This window comes from Calypte anna, chromosome 4B, assembly GCF_003957555.1.
Source record: "Calypte anna isolate BGI_N300 chromosome 4B, bCalAnn1_v1.p, whole genome shotgun sequence".
In the NCBI taxonomy this organism is placed as follows: domain Eukaryota; kingdom Metazoa; phylum Chordata; class Aves; order Apodiformes; family Trochilidae; genus Calypte; species Calypte anna.
The window spans coordinates 13,507,060-13,533,344 of NC_044249.1; the positions used below are offsets into that span (position 1 = coordinate 13,507,060).

General features: G+C 42.6%; 1 long non-coding RNA gene across 1 annotated transcript; it reads right to left on the reverse strand.

Moving 5' to 3' along the window:
- Window positions 1-416: 416 nt before the first annotated feature.
- Window positions 417-25,208, reverse strand: LOC115598340. Its single transcript, XR_003987581.1, has 3 exons — window positions 25,067-25,208; window positions 1,094-1,130; window positions 417-567 (listed from the first exon to the last, which is right to left on the reverse strand). It is a non-coding gene; the product is annotated as an uncharacterized LOC115598340 (long non-coding RNA).
- Window positions 25,209-26,285: the final 1,077 nt, after the last annotated feature.

Here is a 26,285-nt window from a genome sequence, read left to right on the forward strand (position 1 = left end):
GCAAAGGTATTTATTGTCGGATCTGGGGAACCCCCAGCTCGTGCTGGACAAAGAGTTCCAAGGGTTAAGGGAAAGGGTTAGGGTATTTAGACATTAAAAGGGGAGGTTACACCATCCTGACATACATATTCATAACAGGCAGAGTCTGGGCGGAGTCGTCTTTTTGGGGATATGTCTCAGGGTCTTTGGGGGTCTTCAGATGAAGTAATGAAGTCTTCCTCAGGGTTGAACTTTTTACCTTTCTTACTTCTGATGACTTCATCCTCTTGTTATCAAGGATAGTTGGACCCTTGGACCTTTGCAATTGTCTTCCCCTTATCTGCTGGTTATGGCAGCCTCAGCCTCATCCTGTCTTCCGTGCAGGTGTTTGCACTCCCCCAGTGTCTCCTACTTCTCTCGAGACAGAAGTTAATCGTTGTCTCAGCTGTTTTGTTCGTTTCTTTACACAAACTGCTTGGCTTGATCCACTCTCCTTACAGGAGTTAATCCTGTCAGGATCTTTTCTCTTTTTCACAGTAAGCATGTCTCAGCCTGACAGCAGCTTCACCAGATGGTTTTCTCCAATTTCTGCACATTTGAGATGTATATGGAATGGGGGAAAATGGAAGGTATCACTGTCAAGAAGAGGTGACAAAGCAACTAACCCTGCAGCTGTTATCAAAGGTGAAAAGTCTTTCAGTTTTACTAAATTTTGCACAATTCAATATCCACACAATATAAGAAAAGAAAAAAGAACAGAATAATTCCAATTATAAAGTCATATGAAAGAGCTTTGTGTGAATACAAAACTGTGATCTGAGAAAAATGAATTATGGATATGAAAGGTCAGAGCTTCCTCCAAGATGTCAAAACCATTTTGCATTAGTTACTTACTGTATGACCAGCATATTCTATTTAAGATGGAGAAACAAAAGGTGTCAGGTCATTGCCTGAGGAGAGCAGTCAGGAAATCCAAGCTACACTCATGGAAAATTTCATTTACTATGTTAAGTTTACTTTGTTAAGACATCATTGAGTGTAAGCTTGAGCAAGGACTACTAAAAACCAAAGGAAAAGTCATCTTTTGGGTGGGAGATGGTTAAAAAATACTCACGCACAGTAAATAGATCTTGTTGAGTCAAAGGATACAGCTGAAAGAAACAGCAAGGAAGTGATGTTGCTCACCATTCTCTTCTAAGGTGAGATCAGTTACACCTATGTCATTCCTGATGGAAATCAGTACAACCTTTAACCTCTACTGTCAATCAAGTCCAAACTTCAACCATTACTAATATACCAGAGAGTGTTTCTATTGTGCACTATCAAAGAATCATAGAATGGTTTGGCTTGGAAGGGACCTTAAAGATCATCTGGTTCCAACCCTCCTGCCATGGGCAGGGACAACTCCAACTACACCAGGTTGCTAAAAGCTCCATTGAACCTGGTCTTGAACACTTCCAGGTAAGGGGCATCCATATAAACTCATTTTTTCTAGTTCTGTCCACAGAAGACATGGGAAATACATTCCCTTTCTATTTGTAGCAGCCTTAGCATATTTGATGTTAATGCCTCCCCTCAGTTTTCTCCCAGCTAAACAACTGAAATCCCATCACCGATCTTTCACATATCATATTGTCTAGTCTTCTGATTTTTCTTGTTTCTTTCTTTTGAATTCTCTCCAAAATTCTCCTATTATCCCTCATGGGCAGTGCCCCACATGACACACTGCTCCAGATGAGACCTTCCCAAGGTTATTTGAGCCCAGGGGATTATTTCATGTCTCTTCCAGACAACACTCCCAGTAAAATGTTTCTGTCTTTCCAGCAATGGAATGACATCAGTCCTACAGACTTGGCAAAGATGTAGCTGTCACACCTACTCATCTTGTAGAACATACATGTTTTATTCTTGCTATAGGTAATACAACAAAATGAAAGATACCTTAATTTGTTTCTATTAATTACAAACATAGAGAGGAGGGGCAAGGATGACATTTTTTAATGATCCTGGCCTTCAGCCTCTGCATAATCAACACAAAAAAAATCTTCAGTGTTCCATTACCAAATTCATCATATGAATGAAAAGTGAGTGGAGAAAACTCACTACAGTTGCTTAGAATAATAAGTATTTTTATAATGTGGGAATGAGACAAGACAAAAGAAGAGCTATAAACATCCCAGCTGGTAGCTGCCTGAAGAAACCCATTGGTTGAGAGACCCCTTCACATGTGCCAAGACCTTACAGAAGACCTACTATAGAGACCTTTCAAAATGAGCTCATCTCAAAAGAATGACACAGACACCTAAGGTTCTGGAAGTCCCTTGACACAGTTGCCAACTGTGCTGCCAACAGGCTTCATGTAACTGATCTTTTTTCTAAGACTCACTTTTAAGTATAACACAATATATTTTTCACAGGAAATGTTTCTATTAATGATTTAGAGGTAATAATGCAGAATGCCCTTTAAGTAGAAAAAAAAATTAAGTTCATAAGGAATCTGTCTGATGCTCATTAAAGAGTAGCAGCTATTTTGACATTAGCTGTAACGTATCACTCAAGTAATACACCCAGACAAAGGTAATCCTGACATTGCTATGAGTTTAAATTTAAAAATTTATTCATTAGATTACCATCAGACAAATATTACACTCTTTAAAAGGATATCATGTGCAATTCAACACAAATAAAAATCTTTTGATGCTCTTTCCACTCCCCTTTCAAGATGCTCCCAAGGTACTTTGAGTTTAACCATTTCCTAACTGGAGAACTTGCAATCCCTAGGCCAGGCTGAATCTTCTTGAAACAAGTTACCAGTGCTCTGAGAAAGCAGTTAACTGGAGAGTCACTTCTAAGATATTGAGATGGCTTTCAGCACAGTCTGTACAAGGAAAAGAAACATGTACAACTGTGCCAATAGGTTTGTATTTCAAATTACATACTTATTTCTGTATTTTTTCCTCCCTGCCTTTCCTGCAAGCAGTGGTTTTATAAAAAGTTTAAGTTCGCCTATGCTTGAGACACTGCTGAGGCACTGATCTTGTCTCTGCTACCCCATTTTTCCACCTTCCTTTGGCATTTCTGAGCTGCAGGGTGAGCTAGGGGAGAGCTGAGCCAGCTCAAGATTTAAAACTATTGAAGAACAACAGCTTGCGGTGTAGGTGTCTCATGTTGGAAGGGATTCTGCACATGGTCTAGTCCTGGATACGGGCACATATATGTGAATGTGTATATATGCAAACACACACACACACACATGACTTTCCTCATGGTGCTGTGGGTGGGAGCATGACAGCTACTGGGGGGAAATGGTGGGAGAAAACATATCATTCTCCTGTGTCAGGAACTCAGGGTATGGCAGGAAAGCTGCAGCTCCCCCAAGCTCCTCAAAGAAGAGTCCCTGGTCCTGTAGGGTTTCATTTGTTTATGTGCAGGACTCAGTAGCTATGTGGAAGCAAGAATAAGGATCTTTTTATTCCACAGTATACTCAGCTTCTTGAAGCACGCATGATTTGGACATAAAAATTTTGAGCTGCACAGACCATATTGTAACAACCACTTGAAGGTTAAAAAATGTTATTTATTGAACACATATGCAAAATACTTGTGTGCATTATATGTGAAATACACTCCGGCACTCTAAACTGCTGAAATTACCCCCTGCCATGTCAACAATAGCCTAAATGTTACACTTATTTTCAAATGAATGCAATAGCTGGCAGTAGGCTCACCTTGGGCTTTCTGCTGCCTGGGGCAGTGCATTCCTAGCAGGGGTGTTATCCTGCATCTCTGTGGAAAGCATTAGCTGCTCTGATAACAATACAGGTTTGTGCTTTTAAAGACTACAAAGCAAATATGCAAAGAGTAGAAAAGTTAATTCTGAACATTTTTGCCAGAATTAAACAGCTCAGTAGTATTTTGTGTTTTACATTAGGGAGATTGTTTATTTTCCTGTCTGAAATTTGTCTAAATGTCAATAAACACACCATTAGTAGAGTCTTTTTTTTCTTTTTACAAAAATAATGAACCACCACAGCTACCCTTTACTTTTATCCTCTTCACTGTGTGCCTCTACCTGATAACTAAACAGAAGAAATTGAAATTGAATAAGCAAATGTTATAATGGAGGAAAGCACACAGTTATTCAAACCTTTCATTTCAAGAGGTCTTACTTAATTTTCCATGTATTTTAATTCTCAAAATATTGTTTCCAGATTAAACTGAGTACAATATAGCTCCTTCTACATTCTATTTTTCTAGAAGTATGGTTCAAAAACCTTACTTAGCCCTCACAGAAGAAGTAATAATAGGAGACAATATATACATGTATATATACATATTCCTACACTATAGGATTAATTTAATAGAAAAATTTATTGGAAAAAAAGATGACACTCATTTTGATTTGTGTTGACAAGCAACAATTAAGAAAAGTCAGCATTTTTAAAGTACCTCCTGGCAAGGTGTTTGAAGCAGCAAGGAAAACAAATGTAGAAAAAACAAAAACAAAAACCAACAAAGAAACAAAAGCCAAAACAAACGAACAAAAAGAACCCGTACCCTTTCAGGCTGGTGTATGGAAAGGTGGAAAGCTTTGGTGTTTCCAGTATGTGAGAAAATGGAAATGTATCTGAAATTATAGTAAGAAAACTCTCACAAAGACATTCAGAAACACCTTTAAAAAGGCATTCAGAACAAAGGCAGCACGTAATGTGCAATATTGTATTTCTTGTTGCTCAGCTATAGATGAATGTTACGCAGTACAGATCTATGCAGAAATGTTAATGCAAATGACTACACATAGAATCATAGAATCATAGAATCATAGAATCATAGAATTGGCTGGGTTGGAAGGGACCTCAGAGATCATCGAGTCCAACCCTTTTACCACCGTTGCGGTTGCTAGACTATGGCACTGAGTGCCACATCCAGTCTCTTTTTAAATATCTCCAGGGACGGAGAATCCACTACTTCCCTGGGCAGCCCATTCCAATGCCGGATCACTCTCTCCGTAAAGAAATTCTTTCTAATATCTAACCTAAACTTCCCCTGGCACAACTTAAGACCATGCCCTCTTGTCTTGTTGAAAGTCGTCTGGCAAAAGAGACCAACGTCCACCCGGTTACAACCTCCTTTCAGGTAGTTGTAGATAGCGATGAGGTCTCCCCTGAGCCTCCTCTTCCCCAGGCTGAACAGCCCCAGCTCTCTCAGCCTCTCCTCATAGGGCCTGTGCTCGAGTCCCTTCACCAGCCTGGTTGCCCTCCTTTGGACCTGCTCCAGGACCTCGATATCCTTCCTGAACTGGGGGGCCCAGAACTGGACACAGTACTTGAGGTGTGGCCTCACCAGGGCTGAGTACAGGGGCAGAATCACTTCCTTGGACCTGCTGGCCACGGTGTTCCTGATGCAGGCCAGGATGCCATTGGCTTTCTTGGCCACCTGGGCACACTGCTGGCTCATGTTCAGCTTCCTGTCAATCCAGACTCCCAGGTCCCTTTCTGCCTGGCTGCTCTCCAGCCATTCTATCCCCAGCCTGTAGCGCTGCATGGGGTTGTTGTGGCCAAAGTGCAGGACCTGGCACTTGGCCGTGTTAAACCTCATCCCATTGGAATCAGCCCAACTCTCCAGTCTGTCCAGGTCCCTCTGCAGAGCCCTCCTGCCTTCCAGTTGATCCACACTTCCCCCCAGCTTAGTGTCGTCTGCAAAATTGCTGATGATGGACTCAATCCCATCATCTAGATCATCAATGAAGATATTGAACAGAACCGGGCCCAATACTGATCCCTGGGGGATATATTCAAATATAAAACCAGATCATCGCAACACAGTTTAAGTAACAGTCTTTCCTATCTCAGAGCTTAAGATAAGACAGTTCATAAGCTGGAACAACTAGCTACTTTTACTTACTGTTTCGCCTGCAAAATCCCACAACTTTATCATCAACTTATTAAAAGTAATTAAGAAGGAAAGAATCAGGTCCACTTTAAAGACCCAGGGAACATGTGTGACACAGAAATTTGTTCCAGAGGTAAGACTTCATACCACAAGGGTAGAGATGTGGTTCAAGAGTCATTTCACAGCCTGGCTTCTCTCAGCCAAACTTCACTGACCCAAGAGAAGCCCCTGGAGCATACACACAACCACATAGACATGTTCAGTAGGGCACTGATAGTGGAAGAGCAAGAGAAGGGTGAGGAGTGATGGATACAAGCTGGTCATCTAATAAGAAGCCAGGGCAAATTCTCCCCAAATATTTTTGTAGTTGGTCAATGAGTGAGCTTGAAGAAAAAAAAATTAAATGCATCCACCTTTTTGAAACTGAGAGCCTGTGCTCCCTTGATGTTGGTTTGTTGAATAATTACAGTTTTATTCAAAAATTAAAACTTGCAATACACTTAATATATTACTCGGTTAGACCTCACTGCTTGCTAAGGGAGAATACTAGTTTCAAATTAGTTTTAAGTCAAGAAATTCTATTTATTAATATCCTAATGAGGTAAAGATGCATACGCATCTATACAATACACAGTTGCAGTTGCAGTTACAAACCATTCTTCCAAATCAAGGTCAGTAGTAAAAAGGAGGCATCTCCAGAAGGTTGTACTCCTTCCACTTGAATTCTTTATCCCTGCACAGCCCTTTAAAATTTTTTTGTATCTAAGGTCTTTCTCTGTAAGAGATGTCAGCAGTTCTCTAGATAGGCAGGGTAAGGATGGTTGTGTCAGTATGTACTACAGATACAGTTACCTTCTACCAACACCTGCAGTGACTGGTGGTATTTTGCTAGGGGTCTGGATACAGTTTCTGAGACAGCACTGACACATCTCCCAAGATTTTATGCCCTCATTTAGTCTATCTTGCCTTTGTGGATTATGTATAAAGCCCAGATGCTCAGCAAATCATAAGCCCTTTTAAAGAACATGGAAATGCATGCTTGCCCTAAACTAAACAGCAACCATGTGGTGATCTGATCTATCCTTGAGTGAAAGTGATGTGTTTATGAATAGCACTTAATAATAAATGCTCTACCTCTCCAGCTTTTAATAATATTTAACTTTTCTTTCTTTCAACAAAGATTATTTAGGTAAAACAATACAGCAATAATCACCAGTTTTCAAACAATAATGAATCTTTTTGGGAGGTCACCTACAATAGGTAATACAAGCAAGTTGTAGCCAGATAGCACTTATTCAGCCTGATGAAGAACTACATTATTTATAAAAATAGCTTAAAGTATTTTTAAGCCTTTGAACAATTTTTAAGACTTAAGCAGCAACCAAAAATCAGACAAAGGCTGATACCAGTAAAAACATGTAAACAGGAAATAAATACAGAGCATGGGTTATGTACTGTCTGACTAAGGGGTGAGGTTAACCCCCAGACAAAGGAGCTTCACAAGGCACACTGTATCTTCTAGGTCTGCAGTTTTATATGACCTTCTGCCACATTACTAGACATATTTAAGTCTCTGAATTTTCCCATTGGCTTCAATGAAAAAACAGATGTGTAAAGAACTTTGCTTGATTGGGTCTCATGGGCAACCCTCTGTTTTTTACAGGTGTTCATTTCCTACTGGAGTCATTTAAGTATTGCTGCATGTTGACACTTCCCAGCCAGCTCTAGTAGATCTCCTCACTAAATCCTATGGAAATTATATTAAACTACTGGAGAATGATACATATATATAAAATACATTTAATATATTAAATATGTAGTATAATATATATATATATATAAAGGAACAAACAAAAAACTCCCCACTAAAGAACTAAAAGTCTGGTTAAAAAAATAGTCTTTAAGGAGTTCAGTTTGCAATACAATACTTAATACATGGCTTCCTGTGAAAGAAAGTCACATTTTTCCATTATCTATATCTATAGTTCCTGTCCAAATCCAAAGTACACTTATTTAAAAATCACAGTGGTAAGAAATTCAAGCCACTCTAGGCAAGTTCTCCCTAGACTGTCTTTCAAAATCTCAAAGCCCTTACATTACTCAAATGTAGGATTCATGTTTAAATAGGTTAGTAAAATATTGGTAAAACCCAGATGCTTCCCCTTCTCAGAAATTATGTGCACCTTTTCTAACAAAATTTTCCCAATTTCTAGCTGTAGTTTCCCATGTACTTTTAAGTGATGACTCCCAAGCCACTACACAACCAGTTTCTTTTTCACTTATTCTGTTTTCAAACATGTTTTTCTAAATTGATATTACATTTTTTTCTTTTTATATTTGAAACAGTGGTAATAAAACTAATTAATTTTGTTCTATTTAAGATTAGGAACCTCAGTCTGCCAGACACAAGACTTCCTAATTAGTGAGGCACTGAGCACAGCAGTCTAAATAGAAATTTCACAGCTGGATGAACTGACGTTTTGTTTACGAATTATCTTGTATGAGACCAATTTGGCAAATTTCTGATAGAAGAGAAGACTAGAACTATACAGTAATTCTAAGAAATATACAGCTATCATAAAAACAATTTTCCAAGAATCTGTCTCTGTCATCATTCCTGCATTTCCAGTCTCTTTTTGAGGGTTTTTTCACTGTCCCTTGAGCTTTTAAATTACTGAAGTAGCCACAAAAAGATGTTGAGACAGACTTGTTTGTAAGCACCGAGTAACCCTAAATTAAGAGTACAACTAATCCACCTATCTATGCAAATCTGAAGAACAAGAACCTTGTTTTAAATTTCCTGAATAAATTCCTTTACTTCAGCAGAATTACTTGTTCCATAGGACCGAAAGTAGGGAGGCAAGACTGAGCTTCAGAGGTGACATTCCTCTCATTAAATGCAAATGCTTACAATGCAGTCATCTGTATCTGAGGTAGTTGCCCTAGGCTCAATGCACAGTCAGTGGAGAAATTTAGGCAATTTAGGCTTCCCAAAATAGACATCTAGAACAGATCAGATTAATTACATGCTAGAGAAGCAGATTTCTATTCCCTGATTGTAAAAGAAGTCTATGGGGATTGAGCTCAGCTGCAGACCTGCTCTCCCATGTGTCTGGCAGGATGTGTCCCTCTCCAACTGCCTATCAGCTTTCATATGCATTTAATTTGAAAATATAATCCCATGTTTACAAAAACAAAATTGAAAAAGAACCTTCTCATTGCAGTAGACTTATTTAAATATGATCAAAAAGTTGTTTGAATATAGGCATGTTGTTTTCACATATATATTTAACAGTGCTATTATTACTCACAATTTTTATACCATCTTTTATCCGTGCTCAACCAGTTTTACTGAGGATAGAGGTAAAATAACTAGACCCATATCTTCTTAAGTACACATTCACTGGCAGCATTGGGACCCACAGTGGAGCTCAGAGTCTCCTTGGTCTGACTCACTCAGCTTGCACATGAGGCTGATGTTACAAACACCAGGGACAGGCAGGTCTTGTGAATATATGATGACACTTAGTGTCAGATTTCCGTTTTTTCAACACAGATGGTCCAAGTGAGTGCTTTTCTTTGTGACTTGCAAGTACCAATAGCAGAGTCCTAATTTTGAAGGTAATTGCTTAAAAGAAACTGTTTCTCCTCAATTAGAAAGGACATTTCCAAATGCTAATCTTCAAGATAATTACTTCATAAAAAATGCGTTCTCATTTCACACCAACTTTGGCTTCCATTTACTCATCACTTGTCATTTTCTCCCAGAATGAAAACTCTGGTGTGAAAAACATAACAGATTTGACATACAAATTTAAGATTTCAGCCTGCTGCCACAGGAGAAGGGAGGAGGGAAAGAAAACACTTCTGGCTCATAGCATGAGAACACCCGCAGTGACAAGCCACCACAAACACAGTGAAAATCACTTTAAGGAATGGCACACTTATTTCCTCAAGTCCCATGGATTATCAAGGTAAGGGTTTGCACTGCTCTCACTACCTCTGCTTTTCCTAACCTAGCAACAAAAGTTCAGCCCTGTTGATTTAGCTTCAGCTCCCACAGTACAATGAATAATGCAATTATATATCCCATCTCTACTTTTCTATATCCCACCACTACTCTTCTACACCTGATGCAGATAAGGGCTGATGCATTTATTTCACAAATCTTATTACTATTTGAAATAATTTTCTTTAATCAAAGCCCAGGTTGGTTGCCCTCTGCTTCACTTTGATTTTGGTTGCACACGTCAGGCTGCATTCTGCCCTTGAAGGACAGTGATTGAAAGTAATCAGAATTTCTCCCCATGGGCTTCTGATAAGAAAGAAGACCCAAACAAATTCCCACTGGCAAGGCTCTGTATGGTGGGACTGAAAATCACCATTCTGAAGCACCCCGATCTGTTCTCTTCTAAAGCAATTTGTCAGGATACTGACTCTATCATAATCTCCTTCCACATTAAAATTCACAACAGTTACAGGTAATCAATCAAATACAAGGGGAAAAAAAAAACCCAAAACAACAAAAAACAAAAAACTACAGAAAATTACATTGATGATAGAGTCCCATTCAGCCATGAATGTATGCAGAGCCCAAAAAATCAACTTCCCTAGTGAACATGGAATGCTTCTTCCTTAGAAAAATCTCACTGTGAAGAAATTTTCACTTTAGTAAAAGAAACAATGCCAGAAGGAATTTAATACTTTCCCTGGTAGGCTTACCTCAAAAAACATCCAGTCATTACATTTTTGGAGAATTTTGCCATTAATAAAGATTTCTCCAATCCAAGGAAATACCCTGACATGCCCTTTGTCTGCTTTTGTGTAGTCACACCTTGATAGCCTCCACTTCACACACGTATGATTGCCCAGTATTATTTTGTGCCTTCCTGACCTATGCAGAAATGCTCTTTATTGTTGATTGTAGCAAAACTACCCTACTAAGTGCTAAGGTACACACAGAGACATGCTTAATTGCACCCCTCCAAGAGCTCATTAAAGCCTTCAAGAATTATACACATACTTTTAGATACTTCATTGTAGCTGGGTACAGCTGACCTCAACAGGGAAAGGATTATTTTGGCAGACTACTGCAAAGAAGCAAACTGATCCAGGATGGTCAGGACCTGCTATTGCTGACTCTAGCAAATGAAATCAAAGAAAATCATACGTATGTGTAGAGTGTCCCACCCCATCTCACATCAGTGAGATAATTTGTATGGCTTTACTGGCTTACTGGGAGAAGAGAGCAGTCTGTAATTTCAGTAGTATATAGGATAGCATTACAAGACGCTGCCCACGTAAGGAGTACAGGGATGTAAAGCAGCAGGTGAGATGTGTAGACGGCTTTGCAAAGTTGAAGATGAGCAAATCCCTACAAACTGCAGTTAAGAAGTGGTGCAACAAATGGTATTATGGATGTAACACCTACATTATTCCAAACGTTGTCTCCCAAGCAAAACAGATAAACACTTTTCTATCCCAGAGTTTATGAGCATTCCAAAACTCATTTCAGTTGCAGGAGTTAAGATGCAAGCTTATAAAACAGGGATGACTATAGCAAGAAAAGGGGAATGATGCTATAGGATTCTTAAATGCCTCTCTTCCTTCTATATACTTTGTTGAAGTCAAGTTGGATTACACAGTTGTACTGAGATACTGGGATTGCTGAGGCCAGCATACCAAAATCCACACAACTTATTACCCATTTGTTTCAAGCATCCAGGAAGACACCTACCCTCTGCACCCTGAACATCTGCCATTTCCAGTTCCTATTCCCCAACACATCTCAGGAAGCCCTTAATATTTTCTTAGTTATTAACATGCAAAGAGCTGCTCTGGGTTACCAAGTGCTCTGTAAGTCACTTGAAGATAACTTACTAGAAGGGCACACACTTCTTTTAGTATATATATAGCTCAAGTAATAGATCAAGGAAGGAAATATCACTGCCATGTTTCTCTGAGCAGCTTCTGTCTTGGTTCATTAAGCTGACTGGACCATCCAGGTGATGCCTCAGAAGGCCAAGAACAGCTCTGTAGTCATATCTAGGAACTCTGTGTACCTTCATTTCATGTATCTTTCAGATATTTACCTTTAGATCTTGTTCCAGGTTGTCCAGATCCTGACTCAAAGAGGAAAGCACTTAGACCTCAGTAGGAAGCAGCCCTGCCCCAGTGATGTACAGGGAAGGGCTGGACTCTTTCTTAACTACTGCTTCCAAGACACCTCCCTGAAAGGAAAGAAGAACTTAACTAATGTAAATGTGAAGACTGAGACTACTTAAATCACTCTCAAGCCAAGATAAAGTTTGATCCCTCTTTGGCACAGTATTTTTTAATTTAAAGCTGGCAGAATGACAGCCCCAGAACAGCTGGGGTTTTTTTAAGGACTAGTCTGTCAGGAAACCTAGCCCAAATGACCTAGAGTCACAGACTGGTATCACCCTTTGCTCTGACAAAGTACAATAAATTTCAGGGCAATCTGAGACTGCACTTAGATCTTGGAGCCTGTAGATGTACTCAGCATAAACCACAAAGGAATCCCCAAGTGCAAGTACAGCAGTTAGTTCTATAATGCTTAAAAAAAGATATTACTGTGGCAGGAAAATGAAGTTGAAGAAGTCTAAAAATCCTCAAATATTACACCTGTTCAAGACAGCTTTTGTTGGGTTTTTTTTTGTTATTTCATCAATATTTCTGTTGTTTCCCTGGGGGATTCAGTAATATGGGCCTTTTAGATGTACCTGTAGTTGCCCTTAGGGTGTGCAGCGAGCCACTGTTTACAGAGCAGCCTTCGATGTAGCTTATTTTAAACACAGAATATACCTTTAACAAGTTCCATAGTTGGGCTATGAGCAAGAGAACAAAAGAATGAGAGACCTGGAGAAGATTAGGTCAAAGAGGTGGCAGGTCTCAGCAAGATCTTCCATATATACAAAGTCTAGACTTGGTATTTTGTAAACAATAATAAAGGAGAAAATCCAAAGGTAAGCGAAGGGAACTGGAGCACTGAGAGGCTGTGAGGCTCAGTCATTGCAGACAAACAGGAAGAGCAATCACCAAGAGCCTAACCTGACACAGTCAGGTTAAAATTAATGTCATGCATGTCTTTGGCATCTTTTTCTTTGATACAGATCAGCTCCTGGAAACACCTCAGGACACGGCTGTCACAAGGTGGAAAGGTGTCCTGGTGGCTCCAAGTCACAGCAGCGGATGGTGGGAGGGATCCCCGGAGCTGCTTGGGGACTGCGGGGGCTCCTGTTTTGCAGAGCAGCGTAAACACACAAACAGCCCAAAGTTCTCATCACGCTGACATCAAACATGATTCACTTATTTAAAGCTGAGTGTTTGCATAAATGCTCTTTTGAGCTCTAGGGAAAGAAGTGCAGGAGAGATCAAGGAGCTGAAAAAAGTGAACCCAGGACAGCAGAAAGTCCCAGAGAAGATGAAAAGTTCACAAGCCACAGGAACAGACAAACTTTCCCAGAGAGGGAACAGCTCTTCCTTTCTCCAGAGGACACTTGTTTTTTTTATATGAGGTTTCTGCTGTGTGCTGTCTCCATGTTTGGGGGCTTGTTTTGATTAATCTCTGAAGTGAGAGACTTTTAGGCTTCCTGATTGGTTTCATTTTTTTTTTTTTAAGGTCTCAGATTGTTGGTTGGTTTTGTTGGAGTTTTTTTTGTTTGTTTTGAGGGTGGAATTTTTTGGGTTTTTTGTTTTTGTTTTTGTGTGTGTGTGTGTTTGTTGGTTTTTTTTAATTTGACCTTACTTGTTAAATATCACTTTTCCCAGCAGAACCAACTAACCTTGGAAATAGAATTGTTTTTTGTAACCAGGTGGAGTTCCACCCCTCTGCACTCATAATTATTCACTGTGGGTCTCATCCAGAATTTCCCCCAAGACTCTTCAGGGTGGATTTCATTCCTGTTAAGCTAAAAACAAGATGCTGTGGCCTGACCAAGCCTCTTGCCTCCTTTCAGCTCTTCTGGCTCTTCCTGCAGGACCCACCCTGCACACATCATCCCCTGTCCAAGGAGACTCACAGCTTGTTGTGGTCCTAATGGCACACACATGGTCCAGATAAAGGCATCAGGCAAGGAGTCCAGTGTATTCACAGAAGCTTCTCAGCTTGAATACTTTTTTACCCTCCAAGCAGCAGATCTCTTCATTTTCCAAGGGGTGTTCTTTGATAATGCTGTGTGTTAACAGAGTTGAAATCAGTTAGCTCCTAACATTTTCAGATATTTCTTTTCTTCTATCTGTATCTCCTACACCCAGCAGCAACATCCAGTAAGTATTTGTCCTGGTTTGGGCCAGGATAAAGGTGATTTTCTGTTTTGTACTTTTACTTTTAGCTAAGTCTCTTGTAAGTAGTTGCACTTGCTGAAATTAACAGCAAGTTTCTCAGACAGTGTGTGTTTCTAGGATTGATAACACTTGATGTTTATAGTTACTGCTAGAGACTGGTATGCAGAGCCAAGGACACTGCTCAGCTCTGAGGAAAACATTTTACCGTCCAGGAGGATACAGAGGTCCCACCTGAGCCCTCCTTTGGGGAGGAACAGACAAGATAGATGCCAGAATTGACCAAACAGAGTATTCCATCCCATATACGTCACACTCAGTATAAATTTGAGGCATCACGAGGGCCGAGCCAGATCTTTTCCGGATTTCCAGATTTCCAGACTTCTGGATTTTCCTGATTTCCCTTCCTCCCTTCCTTCACCCGGCATCCTGGAAGGATCCTGTCCGTTCGTCTGCCTGTGGTCCTGATCCGTGCCAGCCCATATCTGTGTGTTCCTGCCTCCGGTTCCCGACTGCTGCCGACTCCAGGAGTCCAGCCTGGACTTTCCCAGGGCTGCCCTGCAGCCTCGGTGGTGACGTGAGAGTTATTGGGGGAAAGGAGGGAGGAATGTGGTTTCCATTTTCCTGTATATTTGTATATATTTAGTAATTTTTCCTATTTATCATTACTGTTCATTAAAGTTGTGTAGTTTAGTTTCCAACCCATAAGTCTCTCTCCCTTATTCTCTCTCCTTTCTTTATCAAGGAGAGAGAGATTAATAGAGAGCGTATGTTATTCGGTTTAATTGCCGGGCCAGCGTTAAACCGTGACAGTATTTCACTCTATTCCCTAGCACAAACTTGGCTTGAAAGAATAAATCTCATTCTCCACAAGGTCAATTTCTTTCTGTTTGATCTATCCTAAGTGCCAGCAGCAGAACAGCCTCCAAGAGTGGCCCCTCTGCAGCTCAACTCCTGCCCACCACTTCCCCAGTGACACTCAGCAGCCCTGCTTCTCCTTATCTAATGACTGTGCCTTTTACATTATCTATCTTATCTTCAGCTCCTCTCATTTTATTATTTCCTGACTGCAGCCCACCCTGCTTGAAAGGATATCTTTTAATTTGGTCTACATCAGCAGTAGGCAGGCAGCTGGCTTGATGTGTGCTCATGAAGCAGGAGTCCTTGAATAATGACATGACTTGGCTCCCAAGGCTGATTCCTTTGGCAGCTTCCCCTTCTCCTCATCCTCCTGCTGGAACAGGACAGCTTATGGCTTTGGCCTCTTAAAAGCCCTCTACCAGGTGGTTGTGCAGCTGCAGTGCCTGGCTGCTGGAGGCCCCATCCCTTCCTGGCCCCACCCCCTGCTTGGACAGAGATGCTGGGCTTGGGACCCAGGGCCTGATACTGTCTCAACAGTGAGGCTGGGCACCACTGGCACACAGTGCTGACAGCACTGTCTGAAACCACACAAGGATGTCTGTCTGTCAAACCGTTCCCCTTGGCTGCCAAAAACCTCAAGGACAGCCCCAGCACGTGATGTGCAGCATGGTTTGGGCAGGGGATGAGTGCTGCAGCACTGCTCTGCTGAGGACCAGTTCAGCAGCTGGGGCCATAAAACCTGTCAAACTGACACAGCACACACAGAGGAAAAACCAAAGAAGTAATTCTTTCCATAGCCAGCTAGCCTATCCATGTGATTCTTTCTTTTCCTGTCAGAGTAAATAACCATTCTGTTAAACTTATTTTACTTTTTGTGAGCATCTTCTTTGCACCAGCTATTGCACATTCAAAATCCTAAAATGGTTTGGGTTGGAAAGGACCTTAAATAGTTCTAACTCTCTGACAGGGACACCTCCCACTAGACCATCTTGCTCCAAGCCCCATCTGACCTGGTGTGTTTACTTACTGGGAAGTAGCATCCACAACCTCCTTGGGCAACATATTTCAGTGTCTCACTGAAAGAATTTCTTCATAACTTCTAGCCTAAATCTACTCTCTTCCAGTTTTCATAGAATCATAGAATCATAGAATTGGCTGGGTTGGAAGGGACCTCAGGGATCATCTAGTCCAACCCTTGAACCACCGTTGCGGTTGCTAGACTATGGCACTAAGTGCCACATCCAGTCTCTTTTTAAATATCTCCAGGGACGGAGAATCCACTACTTCCCTGGGCAGCCCATTCCAATGCCTGATCACTCTCTCCATAAAGAAATTCTTTCTAATATCTAACCTAAACTTCCCCTGGCACAACTTAAGACCATGTCCTCTTGTCTTGAAAGTTGTTTGGCAAAAGAGCCCAACACCCACCCAGTTACAACCTCCTTTCAGGTAGTTGTAGAGAGCGATGAGGTCTCCCCTGAGCCGCCTCTTCCCCAGGCTAAACAGCCTCAGCTCCCTCAGCCTCTCCTCATAGGGTCTGTGCTTGAGTCCCTTCACCAGCCTGGTTGCCCTCCTTTGAACCTGCTGCAGGACCTCGATATCCTTCCTAAACTGAGGGGCCCAGAACTGGACACACAGTCCAGTACTCAAGGTGTGGCCTCACCAGGGCTGAGTACAGGGGCAGAATCACTTCCTTGGACCTGCTGGCCACGCTGTTCCTGATACAGGCTAGGATGCCATTGGCCTTCTTGGCCACCTGGGCACACTGCTGGCTCATGTTCAGCTTCCTGTCAATCCAGACTCCCAGGTCCCTTTCTGCCTGGCTGCTCTCTAGCCACTCTGTCCCCAGCCTGTAGCACTGCATGGGGTTGTTGCGGCCAAAGTGCAGGACCTGGCACTTGGTCGTGTTGAACCTCATCCCATTGGAATCAGCCCAACTCTCCAGTCTGTCCAGGTCCCTCTGCAGAGCCCTCCTGCCTTCCAGTTGATCCACACTTCCCCCCAGCTTAGTGTCGTCTGCACTGAGGTCAGGCTGACAGGCCTGTAGTTTCCTGAGTCCTCTTTCCGGCCCTTTTTGTGGATTGGCGTGACATTCGCCAACTTCCAATCATCTGGGATATCCCCAGTGAGCCAGGACTGTTGGTAGATGGTAGAGAGAGGTTTGGCGAGCTCTTCTGCCAGCTCCCTCATCACCCTTGGGTGGATCCCATCCGGTCCCATAGACTTGTGGGGATCCAAGCATCTCAGTAGGTCACTGACTTTGTCCTTCAGGATTACAGGGGGGCTGTTTAGATTCTTGTCACCTTCTATAAGCTCCAGAAGCCATCTGTCCTCAGGGTAACCTGTCTTTCTGTTGAAAACTGAGGTAAAGAAGGTGTTAAATACCTCAACCTTTTCTTCATCTTTGACAACTATATTCCCACCCATGTCCAGTAAAGAATGGATGTTTTCCTTGCCCCTTCTTTTGCTGCTGATGTATCTGTAGAAGGACTTTTTGTTATCCTTCAAAGAGGTGGCGAGATTCTGTTCACATTGTGCCTTTGTCTAATTTTCTTTCTACATGACCTAACTATATTCCTAAATTCCTTCTGAGTAGTTAGCCCTTTTTTCCATAATTGGTAGGCCCTCTTCTTAACCCTATTTTCTTTCAGAGTCTTCCAATTCAGCCAGATTGGTCATCTTCCCCGCCGGCTCGCCTTTCGGCACACTGGGACAGCCTGCTCCTGTTCTTTCAAAACTTGCTCCTTGAAGTACGACCATCCCTCTTTAACCCTTCTGTTTTCAAGGGCTGTTTCCCAGGGTATACTCTGAACAAGTCTTCTGAATAGGCCAAAATCTGCCCTCCGGAAGTCCAACATAGAGGTTTTATTGACGACCCTCCTTGTATCCCTGAATATTGAAAACTTTATTATTTCATGATCGCTAAGTCCCAGGCGTCCACCAACCACCACATCTCCCACCAGCTCCTCTGTTTGTGAAAAGAAGGTCAAGCGGAGCTCCATCCCTGGTGGGCTCATTTACTAGTTGGAGCAGGAAATTATCCTCTATACACTCTAGGAATATCCTAGACTGCTTCCTCTCTGTGGTGTCGAGTTCCCAGCAGATGTCTGGCAGGTTAAAGTTGCCCACGAGAACAAGGGATGACGATTTTGAGACACCCACTAGCTGCCTGTAGAATAATTCATCATCCTCATCATCCTGATTGGGTGGTCTGTAAAAGACTCCCATCACAATATCAGCCTTGTTGGCCTTTCCTCTGATTCTAATCCACAGGCCCTCCACCTTATTATTGCTGACCTCAACTTCTACAGTGTCAAGAGACTCTCTAACATACAGTGCTACCCCTCCGTCTCTCCTTGCCTGTCCCTTCTGAAGAGCCTGTAGCCACCCATGGCAGCACTCCAGTCATGGGAGTCATCCCACCACGTTTCCGTGATAGCGAATACATCATAGCTTTCCTGATGCACGATGGCTTCCAGCTCCTCCTGTTTGTTGCCCATGCTGTGTGCATTGGTGTACATGTACTTCAGCTGGGCTACTGGTTTGTCTCTCATCTTGGGTAGACCACCCTTAGGCTCCTTTCTGGAGAGCCCAGTTTCAACCCCATCCCCCTTCAAACCTAGTTTAAAGCCCTCCTTATCAGCCTCTCCAACTTATAAGCTAGAGTCCTTTACCCCTTGTTAGTTAGATGAAGCCCATCTGTGAGGGCTTCTGGGGCTAGTGAGGACACTAGGTAGTATGGAAGTTGTCCCGTGGTCGAAAAACCCAAAGTTCCACCAGTGGCACCAATCCCTTAGCCACCTATTGATCAGATAAGTTTTCCTAGTTCTCTCCTCATTCAGGTCTTCTACTGCTGGAACTGAGGCGAGCACCACCTGTGCTCCTGACCCATCAACTAAACGACCCAGTGCCTTGAAGTCCTTTTTAATCACCTTTGTACTTCGTCCAGCAATGTCATCACTGCCAGCCTGGACTACCAACAGTGGATAATAATCTGAGGGCTGAATTAGTTGAGGGAGTCTCCTACTAATATCCCTCACCCAGGCACCGGGAAGGCAGCAGACCTCTCTGTGGGATGGGTCAGGTCGACAGGGTCAGGTTTTAAGCCATTACGCCTTGTCCTATCACTATATGCCCTTATGATAAGTCTTGCCCCAGCTGAACAACCCCAGCCCCTTCAGACTGTCTTCATGGGAGAGGTGCTCCAGCCCTCTGATCATCTTCATGTTCCTCCTCTTGTTCTGCTCCAATAGCTTTATGTCCTTCTTGCTGTTCAGAACTGGACATAGTACTCCAGGTACATTTCTTGCAGAATTTCAAGCCTTCTTTCCAAATCTGGTACCAAAGTATTTCTTACCAAGACCTGGCTGGTTAAAAAACACAAACGTATAGATCATACCCCACCCTTGGCCATCAACAGTACCAGTTTGAAGATAAGGATCTTAAACTTGTATTTTATACACGTGTATTTTATACACATAATATACACATGCCCATGAAAGAAGACTGAATTACACCCTAGCAGTTCTCCTTATCCTCATTGCACGTTGCCCTCCATCTACCTGTCAGCCAGGATTTAGCCTGCAAAGGAGCCAGGGATGAAGTGACAATCTCTCACTGTACTGAGCCCTGGAAAGAAATGCAAGAAAGTTGTACTTACTTCAGCTTGCAAGAAAGGGAGAGCCAAGGAATTTAGAAAAGGCGATGAACTCGGTGTAACTGTGAAAAAAAAAAACAAAACCAAAAAAACCCCCACCTCATCTTTAAACTTATCTAACTGCATCAGCTCCTTAGTAAAAATAACACTGAGGATTAGAATGAGACTGGAGAGCCTTGATTGTGAAAGGCTGAAGCTCCAGTGGTTTGTGAATGAGTTCCCAGTGAGAGGAAGTGGAAGTCTCTTCCATTGCTTTATCATCATTGTATTTTATTAATCAACCCAATAGCACATGGTAAAAACGGAAATATTCCTACAAAGCTGTCACACGTGGGAAAAAACGATTCCTGGTTGTTTTATTTTAAACGAATTCTACAGTAGCTCCCATTGTTTGTTTGTTTTTTCCCCCAGACTAGACAGCATGTGGCTTATGAGCCACACTGATAGAAGCGATAAAGCTCCTGCCAGATCTGATTGATGACAGCACTAGGAAACACTGTGAAGGTCACACTAATTCTCTCTTTGCAGCTGCTACTTGTAAGAAATGGTACAGCAAAATAAAATCTGGATCTGTTAATAAAAGGGAAATTCCCTCCTTGCCTTGCCTTTCAGTTCTGAACAACAAGAATGCCATAAGCATGTGTAACCAATGAGAGAACAGATAAGTTTTAAAGAAATAATTAAACATACTTCAATGAAAACAGAAAAAAATCACCCACAACAAATGGCCAAATATTGAGCTTTTACACATTTGAAGATAGTGCACAGTAGTATAGCATGAAAGCAGCATTTTAAAGAGCTTTTACTATTTACTTCTCTGCAAAATCGAAATAACATACTGCTACCTACTCTGTGAAGGAGTATTACCTCCAGTGATGAGAATACACATGAATTAACCTCCTTTGCCATAGTCCATTCATTCTAACTGAAACAAGCAAACATATTCATTAAAAGTGACTACCCTCTCAGAATAAATTCAGCCAAACCAGATCATAAGCCAGTCAAACAGGACACCAAAATCTTGTTTTCCATAAATGTTTAAATGTGATTAGGACAGTGATAAGAGTCTTTGGGGAATTCACAAACATGATATAATTACAGTGCCCTAATCAATAATACATATTTAGTGCAACTCAGAGCAATTACATGACAAACACAAAATGCTATATTTCTTGGGGTAAAACGCTGTTATCTTTGAGACATCAGCTACACCATAGATTAAATTTAAAACCACTTCTGTACTCTTTTTCTGGAACTTATTATTAATGGATGGAATTCTTTTTATTCAACCCTCTGCACTCATGATTTTGGCACAGTGATTACCAACATCTCTCCCAGAGAAAGACAGCTTTTATCACTCTTCTCAAAAATAGACAATGGCAGAAAGATGCTGACTGCAGTAATCCACCAGATAGTAAAAAAAATGCCACCACTATGTCAAACCCATAAAGTCCTCTTAAGAATTTCTTTCCTTAATTTCACCACGGACTGGCTCTTTTCAGAGCCAAGTGTATTCTCCCAGGGCTAATATAAGAGAGGTGATCACCATCAGCTCATTTGGACACTGCTGTGTGTGAAGGGTGCTCAGCACCTCAAGCAGTCAAACCTAACTACAAGCCATATGTAATGACTGACTCTGTTAAGGTGCCAAAGGGTAAATTGTAGAGAAACAAGATAAACCAGGTGCCTCGAGTTGCCAAAGAGTGGGTGTTAGTCCACCTCTGCCTGGTTAGGGCAGGCCCCCTATTACCAGGGGTCCAATAAAGGTGGGACACACACACACAGAGGGGAAGCTCATTCTTGTGTGAGGCAATGGAGAGGCCAGCAGCTCGTTGAGCCTCAGGAGCAAGAAAGGCTCCTTCCCGCTAGATAAATTATGGCAGACAACTCTATTTTTCTACCACTCAGGATTTCATTTCTTACCATCCCTCTGGAAAATAGACCTTATGGCCTAAAAGGTTCATTTGTTATCTGCTATAAGGTATCTCTCTTTCCAAAACCCCCAATTATGTTTCTGCAATACTCTTCACTAGCATTACTGCCACCAGCAAGTTTTTTGTGACCTGGAGAGTCAAGAGTTAACTTTTATTCTGAAAGTAAGAGCAATTTAATCTATACATATTATTTTATAGTGCTGGTGCATATGCAGTACAAATTCAGATCTCACATCTATGTAGATGGGTAGGTGCAGCCTGATAGTCATTCTGGTGTAACCTGCATACCATAGCTGTGTGTTTTCATGCCTGCTCATAGTGTTGACAGATTATTCTCGGTATTGCTTTAAACAGATACTCTCCTAAAAGACATCTGGTGTGAAAGAAAGCTTGAAATTGCTCTACAGACAGCTTAGGATGCTTCAGAGTAGAAAAGCTAGCTCCTCCTAAGTGTCACTAGATAACTCTAATTGATATATAATAGGAGTGTAGTCAAGACTTAGCTTTTCCAATTCTGTTTCAGAATTCACAGTAACTGTAGTCCTTCAGTTGACCTCCAGTTTTGGTTTTGGTCTTGGTTTGGGGTTTGGTTTTTTTGGGGGGTTTGTTGATTTAAGAACATATTATATTAGAGTGTATTAACCTGAAAGAGTATCTACTGAGTGTGTAACACATTCACCTGCCCAGCCCAGACAAATTAAATACTGTGTTTGTCAATAAACTGATGAATCAGAGGAAATTCAGGGTCATATCAGTAGCTACGTCATTCACATCTGAACCAAGATGGATTGTGTAACTGGAAAGGATGCATAAATTTTTGAAGAGTGGAAACAGTAGGCTTTAGTGTGACTTAAAACTGTGATAGCATAGAATGAACTGAACTGAATGGGAGTTTGGAAGCACAAGTCCTTGCATCCCACCCTCTCACTTCATCAAGAAATCTCTTGCAAATGAATATAAAGCACATCCCTTCCTCTGCCTCGCCCCCTCCCCGCAAAACAAAGAGCATGCTCTGAACAATGCAGTTAACCAGGCGGCTGCTGGGTACCATGCTCCCTCTGACTGACACATCAGATACCAAACTTTTCTAAATGGATGGAAATTAAAGCAGTCGACACCAGATTGCATAAAGCATTCCCGAGCCACTGCTTCTTTGTCCAGTAGCAATCTCTGAAGGAAGTCTACAGTCAGCAGCAGGGCAAGACAATTCCTGATCTGACCTTACAGCATCTCCTTTTTGCGCCACTGAAAGGAACAGCACAATTAATATTATTTTTTTTTTTATTATGTCTCTGACATTATCCCCTCAATTTTGAGAGCTTCAGGAGATGAAAATGAAAAACCTCTCCAATAAGGTTATAAGATTTTAAGTGAGTGGCTGACCTATTGAAGTATCCTTGGACTTGACTCCTTGGTGCCACTGCTGCTAGAAACACTGCAATTTCAACACCACAGATTTTCTAAATCCCTTCATCTAAAAATCTACCTGAGACTCAGGAACACCAAAAACCACTTTGAATTTTGCTGACATATTTCCTAGGAAAAACCAAAGAGCGACCCATATCACCAAAGGCAGTGAATCTGCTCATTGTTCTGTGTGTGGGTTTGTCACTGCGATCCCTGGCTACCCAGACACACAAAGAAAACTGTAGATGCTTCTATTCAGAATCTACTTCAAATTCTTCATAAACCCATCTGTGCCCTGTAGCCACTGTTGTCCCTTGGGCTCTAATGCGGGATTTGCTTCTTTTCCACCCCAGCTCCAAAAAGAAAAAGGAATTATTCAAAAGGAGCGAAGTTCTTCCCATGCAAACCACCAGGAGGCAGAAGGGATGACTGAATGGCAAGCGCCCATATAGGAGAATGCTGATGGATGGACCCATCTGGCTGCCAAGCTGTCTCCCCTGTCCCTTGTCTCCCCTGCACCAATCCAGATAAGATAAAAAGAACTTCATAATGCTGCTATTTTCATAAAGGTAAAAAAAAGTGGCCACGTAACACTGGGAGTAGCTAGTGACAGAACACCTGCAAGGGCGAGACACTAGTTATGGAAAACAACTCTGAGAGCTGAACCAAGCCATGCTGTGAATTTTTTTTCACGGTGAAAACAAAACAAAACAAAGAACTGCACAAAGAACAGCAGAATTCATCAGCTGAGGAAGCCTTGGACTGCAGTACAAGATTTAATTAGCTCTCTGGCTTTGAGATGTATTTATTGTCTCGTCAAATCTCAGACGGAAAGATCAGTCATTGCAAAGGTATGACAAAACAGGCACAGACACTACAAGTATTTGCATCAAAATGATCATATAGGATCCAGAAGGGAGATCAGCTAAATACTTCTCTATTCCTTACATCTGTCTTGTCATGCCTCTCAGAAGTGTGCGTTCATTCATCTACACTGACTTTCTGGGCAGGTGAATGTCTCCATTTCTGAGGGCTGCCTGCCTGAATCCATTCACCTCCTCCAACTCCAGAGCTTGTACTTTATAAAACAACGTCTGCTTTTGGCCGTTTATCTGGCTCTTTTGCTGCCTGTTATTTTCTTACCGGCTGAATCTTTGGCAACTTCCCTAAATTCCCCCCACAGAAGACACATAACGCGCACAGAGTTAAAACTGAGTTTCCAAAAAAACCCTCAGTGGAAGAAATCAAAATACGTCGCTGTGAACTAACCAGCTGCCTACCAATGGCAGGCTGCTGCTGGGTGCTAACCTCTGCTCAACAGGAAATAAAAACGAGGGAGTCGGACGGGGAAGCCAACGGGACAGATTTGCAAGGATGGTTGTGTTCGCTTTTGCCCTTACTGAGTCCAGGGCTGTAACATGATGTAATCCCTCCGCTATGATGAAACGGGTTCAAATGGCAGTCTGGAAAGAGACCACCTATTACCACCCTAAAAGGCAAAAAATAATGAAACCCGCGGCTGTTAAAAGCAGCAGACCGGGCTCCCCCCGGCTGCCAGGCCGATGCCTTTCCCTGGGAAGGGATGCGAGCTCGGGATCACAGAGGGTGTAATCCCTGAGGATCTCAGCCGGATTTCTGCCCTTTCAAAGCCCGGGCAGGGGCCGCACCGTGCAGCGCTGCCGGGGAAGTGGGGAGCCGAGGGGGAAGCAGCGCCCGGAGCTGCCGCCTCCTGATGCTCGGGCTCCCTCGCAGCTTTTTCCATGTGCTTCTACTGGCCAGGAAAACGAGTGAGACTTCCTTTTTTTTTTTAGTTTTTTTTTAATCTTTTTTTTTCCAGTAAGCCCACAGTTTTGCACTGCTAGGACTGGGCTGCCTAGAGCAGCAGCAGGAGCGGAGAAAGCCCTTTTTAGAATCCAGCCCTTCCCTTTCCTTTTTCTTTCCCCCCCCTCCCTTCTTTTTTCCCTCCCCGCCCACTGAGCTCGGGAGACAGATGCTGCCTGGAGCGAGAGGGGAGCGAGCGGGACCATCTTACCTCTCCGGCCGTCCTGCCGCGGCTGCCGGCACAAATCGGGCTCGGCGCAGCACCAGGGACGGGCGCAGTTCGAGCCGCGCAGCGCAGCTCCAGCCGCGCAGCGCAGCCAGCACCGCGCCGCACAACGGAGCGCCGGGGAGAGGCGGGACGGAGCGGAGAGGCCGGCCCGGCTGCTCCCACCGCCCCCGGGCCCAGCAGCCCCCGCCCCGCAGGGAGGGGACGAAGGCGAGGCGGGGCCAGCGGAACAAAGGAGGGGGGGCGGAGGCGCTCAGCATCCCCTCGGGAGGGGTCGGGGATGCGGCAGCCCCCGGAAAAGGGGGCTCTGAGGAGCGCAGCTGCCCCCCAGGGGAGGGCTGGTGAGCCGCAGTGCCCTTCCACCCCCTATGAGGCAATTGCTGGCAGTTCAGACATGGGCTTCCTGGTTGGATATTTGGGTTTTTTTCCCAGATAAATTGCTGAAATATTGCGATGCCATAACTGGGGCTCCAGCGTGGTCCATCCCCTTCCCCTCGATGCCCTTGAGGTCCTCTTGACATGCGTTCAGTCTGGCATTCACCTATAGGGGAATAACCCAAAGTGTGGAACGGGAGCAGACGGAATATGATGCCATTCATGTAAAGCCAGAATTTAAGCCCTTTTGTTGAAATGGTGTAAAATCATGCACAGATACAACACTGATTTAAAGCTGGGTTCCCTTGTCTTAGTTTAGCTCAATACAAGCCAGATTTAAATGACGAGAGCAACCTTAGACGGTTCATGTTGATTAAAGTTCATACTGATGAAAATTGCCTTCTGAGAGCTTAAAGCAGATTTCAGTTTTAACAAAATTGCAGGTTAAACCAGTGTAAACTTGTATGTGGAAAACACAGGTAAAACATGTTCCAACTTTGACAAGTTCATTTATTTTGTTTCTTCTCTGTCCATAAAGAAATTGGAAAGCTGAGGCCACAGAGGAATGTTACTAAAGGAAGATAACTGGTTAAGGCGACAATATTTCTTCATCAAGTCCATCTGGGTGTTAGAGTACCTTTTTATTTCAACTGTAACAGTTGGCTGCACAGGTGTTCTCTTGTGTGAAGCATTCTACATAAAAATTCTCCATTCTGTGTATTCTGTACAAGCTTGCAGTTTATGTTACTGTACATTGTAGAGTATACAACTCACTAAGCATCTTCTATTTTTGGTGAATAAAATATAGTTTGATCTGGACAGGTTTAAT